This window comes from Mastigoproctus giganteus, chromosome 5 (assembly GCF_048544385.1).
Source record: "Mastigoproctus giganteus isolate SK-2022 chromosome 5, ASM4854438v1, whole genome shotgun sequence".
NCBI lineage: Eukaryota > Metazoa > Arthropoda > Arachnida > Uropygi > Thelyphonidae > Mastigoproctus > Mastigoproctus giganteus.
In genome coordinates, this window is record NC_143579.1 from 112,689,753 (window position 1) to 112,702,262 (window position 12,510).

Genomic DNA, 12,510 nt, shown 5'->3' on the forward strand with positions numbered 1-12,510 from the left:
AATTTAGAGTTCAGTGATGCAGTGTGGTATTGCGATGGAAAAGAGATATCAAGGAATATAGAGTATGGTCATAGTGGCTGTTCATTGCAGGCTATTTATTATAAAGAAAGATCTCTGAAGAAATACCTAAAAACAAAAATTGTAGGTTTTCTTTTCTTTTCTTTTTTTTTTTTTTTTATTTTTAATCCTTAAATGCTTGTTCCAACTTTATTAATTTTTTTTTTTTTTTTTTATTGAGTGCTGAATACTAGTTCATAAAGGCTGCTATGTTTAACTCTCAGTTTAATTCATGTTCACTTAGTGTAAATTTTTCAATAAATCTGTAACAGTAAGTGTGAAGATTAGTATTTCCTTAAGTTACTCCTTGAAACTCATGTTCATTAACATCTGAGTATCTTATTTACATTTGTTACTTGTTAATGTGATACCCTAAGCCTAATTCAATGTGTCATTATCATTACCATGTGTATGACGAACTGCAATTACTGTTATTGTCAAAATGGAAAACACACTATACAAGTTATTTTCCAGTTATAAATGATGTTTTTATGCAATAGAGACTGTCTACCTTCAGCAAATTAAAATTCAGACTTGACTCAATCACTTTTAACAGAAACAGATTTGAAAACAATTTGGAGAAAGAAAATCAAGCGGGATGAGGATACTAGCTATGACATTGGCTTTCTCGTCAAATTCTGATACTGGCATGAGAGTACATGTGAATGTCAAAGAATTTGGAGTTTGTGGAAATCGATAAATATTTTGAAAGTTTTTACCATCTTTTTGATTAATTAACATATAAAATTGTGTTTGAAAAATAGTTTAATAGTCTTAGTGGCATTTGTTAGCTTATTTTCAAATTTAGCTAGTGATTTTGTAAATTACGTCTTATTATTTGTACTACTATTGTTTGGTGTTTTAGTGTGAATTCCACCGCACATAACTAGTAGTGCGGTGGAATAATAGGGTTTAATTATGATAAATAAGTAGTTCAAAGGTTCTAATTACTGGTTAAACATATATATATATATATTTTGTTTTTAGCTAGAAATTTCTTTTTAGTAAGGATGTAACTAATTTAAAACTGCGATTGTAATCATATAGCCTAACATACATCTTCAGCTTGATAGTGTAATATGTTTTACTGCATTTAGGCATTTATTGTAGATGCCTAAATGCAGTATTGATTAACTGACAATACTAGTGTAGTATTGTCAGTTAATGAATTAAATTGATTAATTTTATTAATTTTCATTGCTGCTCAATTAAATTAAATTTAAATGGAAATCATGTCCAAGAATAGAGCAGTAAAACAACAGCCACAAAGTAGTGGGAGTGCTGTGGCTTAGGGAAGAACTGAAGGTGATGACTGTTCTAAAAATCATGGCCTAACAAACTGTGCAACCTGTGCATTGTTTGCTAGTCTTTCTGGAACAGGACATGATACAGCCAAGGGAGATATCTGCATCTCTTCAGTGCAGAGTGTGTGAAGAAATTTGGCTGCAACTCAGATTTCTGATGGGAGTTTATGAGAGTTTGTAGGGTGAGGTAGATGCCGTCGAAGGAATTAAAATGGGGGCCCATCAACCTCTCAGCTGTCCAATTCACTTTAAGAGCTCATACTTGTGCTTCAGGCAACACAGTGGCAATCTCCAAGGCAGAATGTGCTACTCCCACAGGAAGTGGTTATTGTCGGTGACTCTGTTGTCAGGGAAAGAAATGCGGAACATATTGTGCAAGAAGGATAGGTGGTATAGGACCAGGGTCAGGGTATGTGTGCCAGAGGCAACAGTAGATGACATTGTAAAGGTGATATTCTTGTATGTGTTGGCATTAATGATATTAAGAGTAGGAGATCAGAGAACTTGCATAACAAGTACAGAGCAATGTTGGGAAAAAGTCGTAAGTTAGGATTGAATTTTAAAGAGTCTGCAATTCTGACCAGACACGTTAAGAGGGAGTACATGTTGAGAGTTTGTTAATCAGTTTAACTCTGGAGAGAATGTGCAAGGCTCACAGGGTAGAATTTTTTTATGTGTAGTCTGTGCTTGTTAACAGGAGTGACTGTTTTCACAGGAATTGGATACACTTAAAAAGGAGTGCAAGAATATTTGCTGATGTTATTGAGGCAGTGATAAGTGAATTGTGAAACTGCTAGCTTGGAGAGGTACAGTCTATTAGATTTATCAGAGGTGAAGGTGATTCCTCATTGCTTCTATTGGAAAATGCAACAGCCTGGAAAGCAAGGTGTCACGGATTTCAGGTCCTGCTGTAGGTTATCATGGAACAAGTGAATATATGAGCTGAGTAAATAAGTTAAGAACATGTGCATCTGTACTTGCATGTACACTAATGCCAGGAGCATTGTAAATAAACTTATTGAATTTGAAATAGTGATTAACTAATGAGCTTGAAGTGCTAGTCAAGGCATCAAAGGCAGATATTGTTGGGATACCAGAGACGTGGTGTCACACAGATATAAGCAGTGCAGAATTGGAATTTGGGGAGTACAATGTGTACAGAAAGGATAGACAGGACAGGACAGGACAGGAAGGAAGGAGGGGTTATGCTGTTAGTTAAGAAACACAAAATCTAAGGAAGTGCATCCAATTGATGTTGGTGGACAATGCAATGTTGAGTCTGTTTGGTGTAACATAAGCACTTGGAAAGGAAAAGTGTGTGTGTGTGTGTGTGTGTGAGGCCTAATGAATCTGATGAGTATAATGAGCAATTGTGCAGAGAAATAGTGGGCCAGTAAATCAGAATGTCTTATAATGGGGGATTTTAACATTCCAGATATAGACTGTAACTTGTGAGTTGGTTACTTGCACACTAGCAAGATTTTTATGGATTTATTGGATGACTGTTTTCTACAGCAACATGTTCAAGAGGCAATCAGAGGGAGAAATACTTTTGATCTGATTATCAGTGATTATTCAGGCATTAGGAATTTGCAGATAAAGAATCCACTGGGTGACAGTGATCACAATGTACTGATGTGGGAATTACTTAAAGATGCAACTACCATCAAGGCTAAAGGGAAAGATTATTGCTTTCGTAAAGGTGAATACAGGGGTCTCAGACAGTTTTTAAATTCTGTATAGTGGTATCAACTGATGATGTTACCAATGTTGAATTCTAAATGGGAAGCCTTCAGGGACTTAATTTTGGAGGCTACTAGGCTTTTCATTCCAACTAAGAAATAGTCTTCAAGTTTTAGGCCTAAATGGATGTCAGATGAACTAATGAGCCTCGTGGCAGAGAAGAAAAATGTATGGGATGCATAAAAAGTACCAGGTCACACAGAAATAAACTAGTCTCCTAATCAAGTCACAAGGGAGATTAGGGAGGGAAAGGCAGATTACAAGAAATCCTTGGCAAAGGATGCAAAGAAAAACAGCAAACAGTTCATTACTTATGTAAACTTCAGAAGGAAATTGATGAATCAGATTGGACCACTTAACATAGATGGGTTTTCTACTGATGATCATGCTAAGATAGCTGATAAACTGAATACGTATTTTGCATCTACATTCACACATGTGGAGTTATTCAATGAGGGGAGTGCCAGAACTTTATCAATCTCTAACAAGGAGCTAAGTGATTTTGTAATAACTGAGAACAAAGTGGAGGAAAAATTATTGAAGTTAAATGTAAGGAAGGCAACTGGCATGGATGGGATCTATCCAGTTATATATTAAAGGAGGCAGCAAAGGAAGTAACCAAACCCTTAGCCATAATTATGAGAGCTTCCTGGGACTCAAGGGAGATCCCCATGCAAATATAACACCAATTCACAAAGGGGATTCAAAAGGTGACACAAGTTACTATAAACCTGTTAGTTTAACTTGTGTTCCCGGGAAAATAATGGAAACTGGATATTGATGGTTCAACATTTGAGGATCCTGCTCAGGTGGCTAACAAACTAAACGAGTATTTTGCATCTACATTCACACATGAGGAGTTATTCAGGAAGGGGAATGCCAGAGGCGAAGTTAACTCTGGCAGTGAGCTAGATGATTTTGTAATAACTGAGAGGAAAGTGGAGGAGAAACTGTTGAGGATAAACATAAAAAAGGCACCTGGGGTGGATGAGATATATCCAGTTATATTAAAGGAAGCAGCAAAGGAAGTAAGCAAACCCTTAGCCATAATTATGAGAGTTTCTTTGGACTCAGGGGAGGTACCCATAGACTGGAGATGTGCAAATGTGACCCCAATTCACAAAGGAGGATCAAAGCTGACACAAGTAATTATGGACCTGTGAGTTAACTTATGTTCCAGGAAAATTAATGGAGGCACTAGTTACAGAAGCACTGCAGGATCATCTAGACAAGACTTCAGTTAAAGCTCAGGCACAGCATGGTTTTGTTAAGGGAAAGTCTTGCCTGACCAATTTGATTGGATACTATGATGCAGTCACAAAAGAACTGGATGCAGGGAATAACTTTGATATTATATATTTGGATCTTAGAAATGCTTTTGATACTGTTGCACATGGAAGACTGCTGCACAAATTGGAGCAGTGTGGCATTGGAGGCAAATTGCTGTTATAGAAAAAGGGATGGTTGAGGGGGAGAAGATAGAGAGTGGTAATCAATGAACATTGCTCATCGTGGACTTATGTTATTAGTGGAGTTCCTTAGGGTTTAGTGTTGGGTCCATTGTTGTTTTCTGTATTTATAAATGATACTGATGATGGTATATCAAGCTTAATGTCCAAGTTTGCAGACGATACAAAGGTTGGCAGGGTTGTTAAGGACACTGCTGATGCTATGCTGCTGCAACAGGATCTGGAAAGGTTGAGCAGATTTGCCTTGGTGGCAAATGAAGTTTAACATTGACAAATGTAAAGTACTACATATGGGGAAACAGTAACCCCAGAGCAATGTATGAATTCTATGATACTACACGGACAGTGGTAGAGAATGAAAAGGACATGGGGGTAATTGTGCAGGCAGATATGAAGTTCTCTGAGCAGTGCAGACGGGCTGCAAGAGTAATTCATGGTGTCTTGTCAATGTTATACAGGAATAAGGAGGTGATTTTTCCCTTGTATAAGGCAATGGTCAGGCCACAGCTTGAGTACTGTATACAGATCTGGAGGCCTCATTTCAAGAAGGATGTAGAGCTGTTGGAACTAGTACAGAGAAGGGCAACAAGATTAGTGAATGGAACAAAGGGTTGCTCTTACGAAGAAAGGCTTAAGTTGTGCAAATTACAGTGTCTGGAGACTAGGCACCGACGAGGTGATCTGATAGAGGTGTATAAAGCCTTGAATGATTTGAGCATGCTCAATGCCGATGGGATTCTTCCTCTTGCTCAAAATAATCACCTGAGAGGGCATAAATTCAGATTGAGGAAAGACAGATGTAGGATAGATGTACAGGAATTTGCCTTTAGCCAGCATGTAGTTAGTTGGTGGAACAGGCTTCCATCCCTTGTTGTGGAAGTTGATAGCCTAAATAAATTTAAGGCTCTGATGGACAGGTATTTCGAACGAATGGAAGGGTGAAATGGAAGTGGGTTTTTTTTTTTTTTTGGCTGATGCTCTATAAACTTGCTTTCTTGCATCATATACCTCTACTAATGCTAATGACTGTTTAAAGAAGCATTGTAGGATCATGTAGACAAGATTGCACTAATACTTTAGACAAAGCATGGGTTTGTTAAAGGGAGGTCTTGTCTGACCAATTTGATTGGATACTATGATGTGGTCACAAAGGAACTGAATGCAAAAAATAATTTTGATATCATATACTTGGATTTCAGGAAAGCTTTTGATACAGTTGCACATGTAAAACTGCTGTACAAACTGGCCAGGTATGGCATTAAGGATAAGTTTCTACAATGGATAAAAGGATGGTTGAGTGGGAGATGACAGAGAGTGGTAACCAATGGACACTGATGTTCAAGGAAAAATGCTATTAGTGGAGTTCCTCAGGGTTCGGTGTTGGGCCCATTGTTGTTTTGTATATTTATCAGTGATATTGATGAAGGTATATCAGGTTTAATGTTCAAGTTTGCAGATGATACAAAGGTTGGCAGGGTTGTTAACAACAGTGTGCAACTCCAACTGGATCTAGAGAAGTGGCAACTGAAGTTTAACATTGCAGTGCAGTTTAATATTGCAGTGCCTGGAGAGTAGGCACCTGCAAGGTGATCTGATTGAGGTGTATAAGGCCTTGAATGGCTTGAGCAAGCTGAATGCTGATCAGATTCTTCCTCTTGCTCAGATTAAGAACCCGAGGGGACACAGTTTCAAATTGAGAAAAGGCAATTGTAGAATAGATGTGCGGAAATATGCCTTTAGCCAGCGGGTAGTTGATTGGTGGAACCAACTTGCATCCTCTGTTGTGCAAGTTGATAGCCTAAATATATTTAAGGTTGAGCTGGACAGGTATTTGGAACAAATGGAGGGATGAAACGGGAGATGTTTTTTTTTTTTTTTTTTTTTTTTCCTTTGGCTGATGGTGCATAAGCTTGCTTTCTTGCATCATATGCCTCGACTAATGGTAATGTGAAGTCATCAAATGGAGACATTAGCATTATTAGAGGCATATGACGCAAGAAAGGAAGCTTATATAGCATCAGCCAAAAAAAAAAAAAAAAAAAATCCCTTTCCATTTCACCCATCCATTCACTCCAAATGCTTGTATAGTTCTGCTTCGACCTCCACTATGACAAATGGAAGTTTGTTCCAACTATCAAACACCTGCTGGCAAAAGGCAAATTTTCACACATGTATTCTACAATTGTCTTTCCTCAATTTGAATTTATGTCCCTTTAGGGGAGTAATCTGAGCAAGAGGAAAAATGCCATCAGCATTGGGCTTGCCCAAACCATTTAAGGTCTTATACACCTCAATTAGATCACCTTGCAGCTACCTAGTCATCAGATGCTGCAACTTCCAGAACTTAAGCCTTTCTTGATCAGAGCAACCCTTTGTTCCACTCACCGATCTCGTTGTCCTTCTCTGTACTTATTCCAGCAGCTCTTGATCCTTCTGAAAATGAGCCCTCCAGACCTGTATGCAGTATTCAAGGTGTGGCCTGACCATTGCCTTATAAAAGGGGACAATCACCTTATCCCTGCTAGCAAAATATTTGTATATCCTTGACAAGATACCATGAGCTACTCTTGCTGCCTGTCTGCACTGCTCAACAATCTTCATATCTAGCTGTACAATTACCTACAGGTCCTTATGATTCTCTATTCCCTTGAGTGTATTAGCCCACAGTTGGTACGTTACTCTGGACTATGATGTATTTACACGATACTATATAGTTAATTATCAGAACCCATAAGGATTATTCCCTGTGCATTTCATTTTCAAAATACATTACCACCACACCCTTTTCGCATCTCTCATATTGTGGATATAACTTCGCAACTGTGATGGCTTGTTGTATTACCTGGGTACCTGCCCGCCCACTGATGATGAAGCCGCATAGCTTCGAAACGATTGTCTGGGTGGTGGTACCGCTGAAAATAAATAACAATAGTCTTCTCTACTAGAGAAGCGTTATTTATTTGAAGTAATGCAATAATAGCTATCTCGTTGTGAAGCCAGCCACAATATGAGATACAATTAAAACGATGCCCTCTATGCTATATACGTAGATCAAGTTTATGGGTTAACTATGGTGTATTTATACCGATACTATATAGTTACTCTGGGCTTACTACTACAAGCACTTTACATTTGTCAATGTAAATGCTCTTGCTCTTGCAATATGCTCTTGCAATAGCATACTGTGATTAGTGTCATTAACTACCCTATCAACTTCGTATCATCTGCAAACGTAGACATTAACCCTGTTATACCTTTATCAATATCATTGATAAATACAGAAAACAACGGTGGGCCCAAATCCGAATGCTGATGGACTCCACTAATAACATTATCCCACGGAGAGCAGTGTCCATCGATTACCACGCTCTGTCTTCTCCCACTCAACCATCCTTTTATCCATTGCAGCAACTTGCCCTTAATGCCATACTGCTCCAACTTGTACTGTAGTCTTCCATTTGCAAAGTATCAAAACGTTTCGTAAAATCTAAGTATATGATATCATAATTTTTTTTTTTTTTTTTTTTTTTTTTGCATCCAGTTCCTTTGTGATCACATCGTAGTATCCAATCAAATTGGTCACATATGACTTCCCCTTAACAAACCTATGTTTTGTCTGTATTATTAATGTATCCTTATCTAGATGATCCTGCAATACGTCTTTAACCAGTGACTGCATTATTTTCCCCTAAACAGAAGTTAAACTAACAGGACTGTAATTACTCCTGTTACCCTTTGATCCTTTGTGAATTTGGGACACATTTGCACATTTCCAGGCATGTGTCCTCCCCTGAGTCTAAGGAATTTTTCTTAATTATGGTTAAGGGTTTGCTTACTTCCTTTGCCGCCTCCTGTAATATAACTGCATAGATCCCATCCACCCCAGGTGCCTTTCTTATGTTCAGTTTCAACAATTTCTCCTCCACTTTTGCTCTCAGTTATTACAGAATCATTTAGCTCCCAACTAGAGTTTGATAAGTTTCTGACCTCCACTTCCATACAGACATTTCTCATGTGTGAATGTAGATGCAGAATACTCACTCAGTTTGTCAGCTACCTCAGCAGATTCATTAACAATGGAAGTATCTATGTCAATTTGACCAATCTGATTTATCCCCTTCCTTCTAGAGTTTACATAAGTAAAGAATTACATTGTAGGGATAGCAGAGACATGTTGTCACTCAGACATGAGTGAAAAACAAGGTGTGACTTAGACAAAGCTGAATTTGTATATAGGAAGTACAGTGTAATACTCAAATGACATATAGGAGATGTGGACGGGTTATGTTCTAAGGAAGCATAGTAAATCTAAGGCAATGCATCCAGTTGATATGGGTGACAGTGCAATGTTGAGTAAGTTTGGTGTGATACGAGACTGAGAAAACAAAATTGAGAGTAGGAATATGTTATAGGCATAATGACTGTGATGAGTATACCAAACATCTGTAGAGAGAAATAGTGTGCCAGTAAATGAGAATGTCTTATAATGGGGTATTTTAACTTTCTCGATGTTTACTGGAATTTGTAGGTTGGTCAGTCGCACACTAGCAAGACTTTTGTAGATTTTCTTGGATGACTGTTTTCTTCAAAACTATGTTAGAGGAACATGAGCAAGCAGTACTCTTGATCTGGTTATCAGCAATGATTCTATATGTATTTGGAATCTGAAATTAAACGACCCCACTGGGTGGCAGTGATAACATTGTACTAATGTGAAATTTCATTAATACTTTTACTTTTGGCTTATACTTTTGTGAGCGTGACTACAGTGGTCTCAGTCATTTTTTAAATTCTTTGCAATGGGACCAACTGGTGATGCTACTAACAGTAAATTCTAAATGGGAAGCATTCGGGGAAGTAATCATAGAAGCTAATATGCTTTTCATACCAGCAAAGAAATACTGTTCAAGGCTTAGACCTAAATGAACCTCAGATGAATTATTGAGAGAAGTGGCACACAACAAAAGTACATGGGATGCATATAAATTATCAGTTGAATCAGAAGCCTATGACAGATATATGTATTAGTCTCTAATGAATTCACTAAGTGGGTTAGGCAAGCTAAGGCAATACAGCTGATGGGGTTTTGTTAATGATAAACAGAAACTTTGCTAGTAGGGATAAAGAAGTGATTATCCCTTTATACAAGTCCATGGTTAGGCTGCATCTAGAGTATTGTTTACAGTTCTGGAAGCCTTAGTTTATGAAGGTTGGAATGGGTGCAGAAAAGGGTAACCAGATTGGGGAAAGGAACAAAAGGGAAGTCTTACCTAGAAAGGCTTCAGTTCTGCAAATTACAGCTACAGGATTCTAGGCACCTGCAGGGAGCTCTGATTGAGGTGTTTAAGGCTTTGATAGATTGAGTAAGCTGAATATGAATGGCATTCTTTCTCTTGCTAAGACTACACATGTGAAAGGATATAAATTTCGGTTGAGGAAGGATGGTTGGAGGATAGACGTGTGTAAGTTTGCCTTCAGCCAGTGGGTGGCTGATTTTTGGAACATACTTCTGTCTGTTGCTGTAGAAGTGAATGCTTTAATAAATTTAAGGAAGAACTGGGCAAATCCTTGGAGGATATGAATGGGCGAAACGGGTAGTGTGTTTTTTTTTTTATTTATTTATTTATTTTTTTTATTATCGGCTGATGCTATATAAGCTTGCTTACTTTCATCATTTGCTACTACCACTAATGCTCATAGTGCTTAATGTCCTAAGATGTCAGGTTTAATCTCTAAGTTTGCAGATGATACGAAGGTTGGCAGGGTTGTTAATGACACTAATGACAGTATACTACTGCAAGAGGATATAGAAACATTGAGCAGATGGGCTGAGAGGTAGCAACTGAAGTATAACTTTGACAAATGTAAGTTACTGCATATGGGTAGCAGTAACCCCAGAGTATCATAAGGCAGTGGTCAGGCCACACCTTGAGTACGTATAGAGGTCTGGAGGCCCCATTTTAGGAAGAATGTAGAGCTGTTGGAACGAGTACAGAGAAGGGCAATAAAAGATTAGTGAATGGAGCAAAGGGTTGCTTTTATGAAGAAATGCTTAAGATTTGCAATTTACAGTGTCTGGTGACTAGGCACCTGCAAGTTGATGTGATTGAGGTGTATAAAGGTGTATTGAGGTGTACTGTGCTTGGGTTGGAGGTTGAGAAGACGAAAGAAGATATTTGTTGACATTGGACTCTAACTTCTTTAGACTGTAATTTTCAGGAAATACGATTTCTCTTTCGGAAATATGATTTCTATGAAGGAAGGTTGTTCTAGAAAATGGCAGTTGAATGAATAAACGAGGAAGATGAAAAGTTGGTTCTGTGAGGTTGAAGTTGGATAGTAAATGGATGTTGGCTGGTGGCTGCACGTGTTTGGACTGTTGATGATTAAGCTTCACACCAGCCAGAGGATAAATAAATTCAATACTGTAACTAAAAACACTTTATTTACAATAAAATAAGTATAAAATAGATATATATTTACAATAAAAATATAAATAACACTGATAAAGCAGCATGTTTACTGTGCGGCACATCCTTAAATAGCAGATCCACGTCACGTGGTTCCACGGTTGGAATTTTCCATTTGCGCACCGGGACCGGAAATGGCTTGGGAGCGTGCTAACCGAAACCGTTCATCCCGTCCAAGAACGACAGTTTCCAGGAGGGGGTGTAGACATACACCCCTATCCCTATTAATAGTATTGCTATCTGCCCCAATACGTAAGTTCTAAAGCCATTTACGGTCCCAGAACGTTTGTGCATGATCTGTGATGACAGCATCCTCCGGGGAAATTTGATGTTGTTTCTCCCAGAAATGTTCTGCTATAGCAGACTTCCCATAATTTGTGGACTTTATTGCGTTTACAAGCTCCCCCAGCTGGTCTTTAGTATATTTTATCAGTGTTATTTTTATTGTAATTTTATATTTATTTTATTGTAAATAAAGTGTTTTTAGTTACAGTATTGAATTTATTTATCTTCTGGTTGGTGTGTAGCTTAATCATCAACATGAATTGTCCCAGCCTTGTAGGCCTATTTGGACTGTTTTGGGAGAGAGAGAGAGAGAGAGAGAGAGAGAGAGAGAGAGAGAGAGAGAGAGAGAGGGGGGGGGAATTATAGAAGCCAATTCAGAGGAACAGTGCCAATGGAAGTATCTGTAGAAAAGGCATGCAGGAGAAATAGTACATCTATGAGACAGCGAGTGGAGAGACTCTGTTAGAGATGGATCATTAATTAACCTAACTGCCCTCTTCTGAATGGAATCAAGAAGCCTGAGAGAGGTTTTGGGGGTACCACCCCAGATGTGGGAACAATATTCCATGGTAGGGCGGATTTGCGATATTTGTAATGTGCTTGTGCCAAGAGAGATTAGAAGTAAGAGTAATCCCCAAAAGAGATATATCATTTTGCCTAAAAATCGGAGTGTCACCAAAGATGAGCAGAAAAATCCTTTTTGCGAGATATAAGACAAGACAGAGTTTTAGAAGGGTTGAAATCAACTAAGTTGTCTTTGCTCCACTGGAGAATTACCCGAAGATTGCCATTTAAGGAATTGGTAGCAGATTTTCGAGAAGTTGAAGCTGATTGAGCAAGGCAAGATTTCTCAAAATGGAAATTGGAATGCAATGTGCTATCATGGAGAAAACTATGGATAGAATTTCCAGTCAATGGAAGATCATTAATATACAAGAGGAAAAGAGTGTGGGAAAGAACTGAACTTTGGGGGACAGCATTAGTGGAGAAGTTAGAAGACAGAGAGCCATCTACCAACACCCTCAGTGAGCGATCAGAGAGAAAACTGGATAATCAATTACAAAAAACAGTTGGCAAACCATAAGATGGAAGCTTGTTTAGAAGACCTTTATGCCAAACACGATCGAAAGCCTTTGAGATGTCAATAGCAACTACTTATGTTTCACTGAACCTTTCCATTGA

The 12,510-nt window shown here is 38.2% G+C and overlaps 1 protein-coding gene across 4 annotated transcripts in view; it reads left to right on the plus strand.

Annotated features, from left to right (window-relative positions):
• The window catches only part of LOC150085645 (fibroblast growth factor receptor 3-like), a 509,974-nt gene that overhangs the window by 203,217 nt on the left and 294,247 nt on the right, over positions 1-12,510 (plus strand). The window lies entirely within an intron of this gene.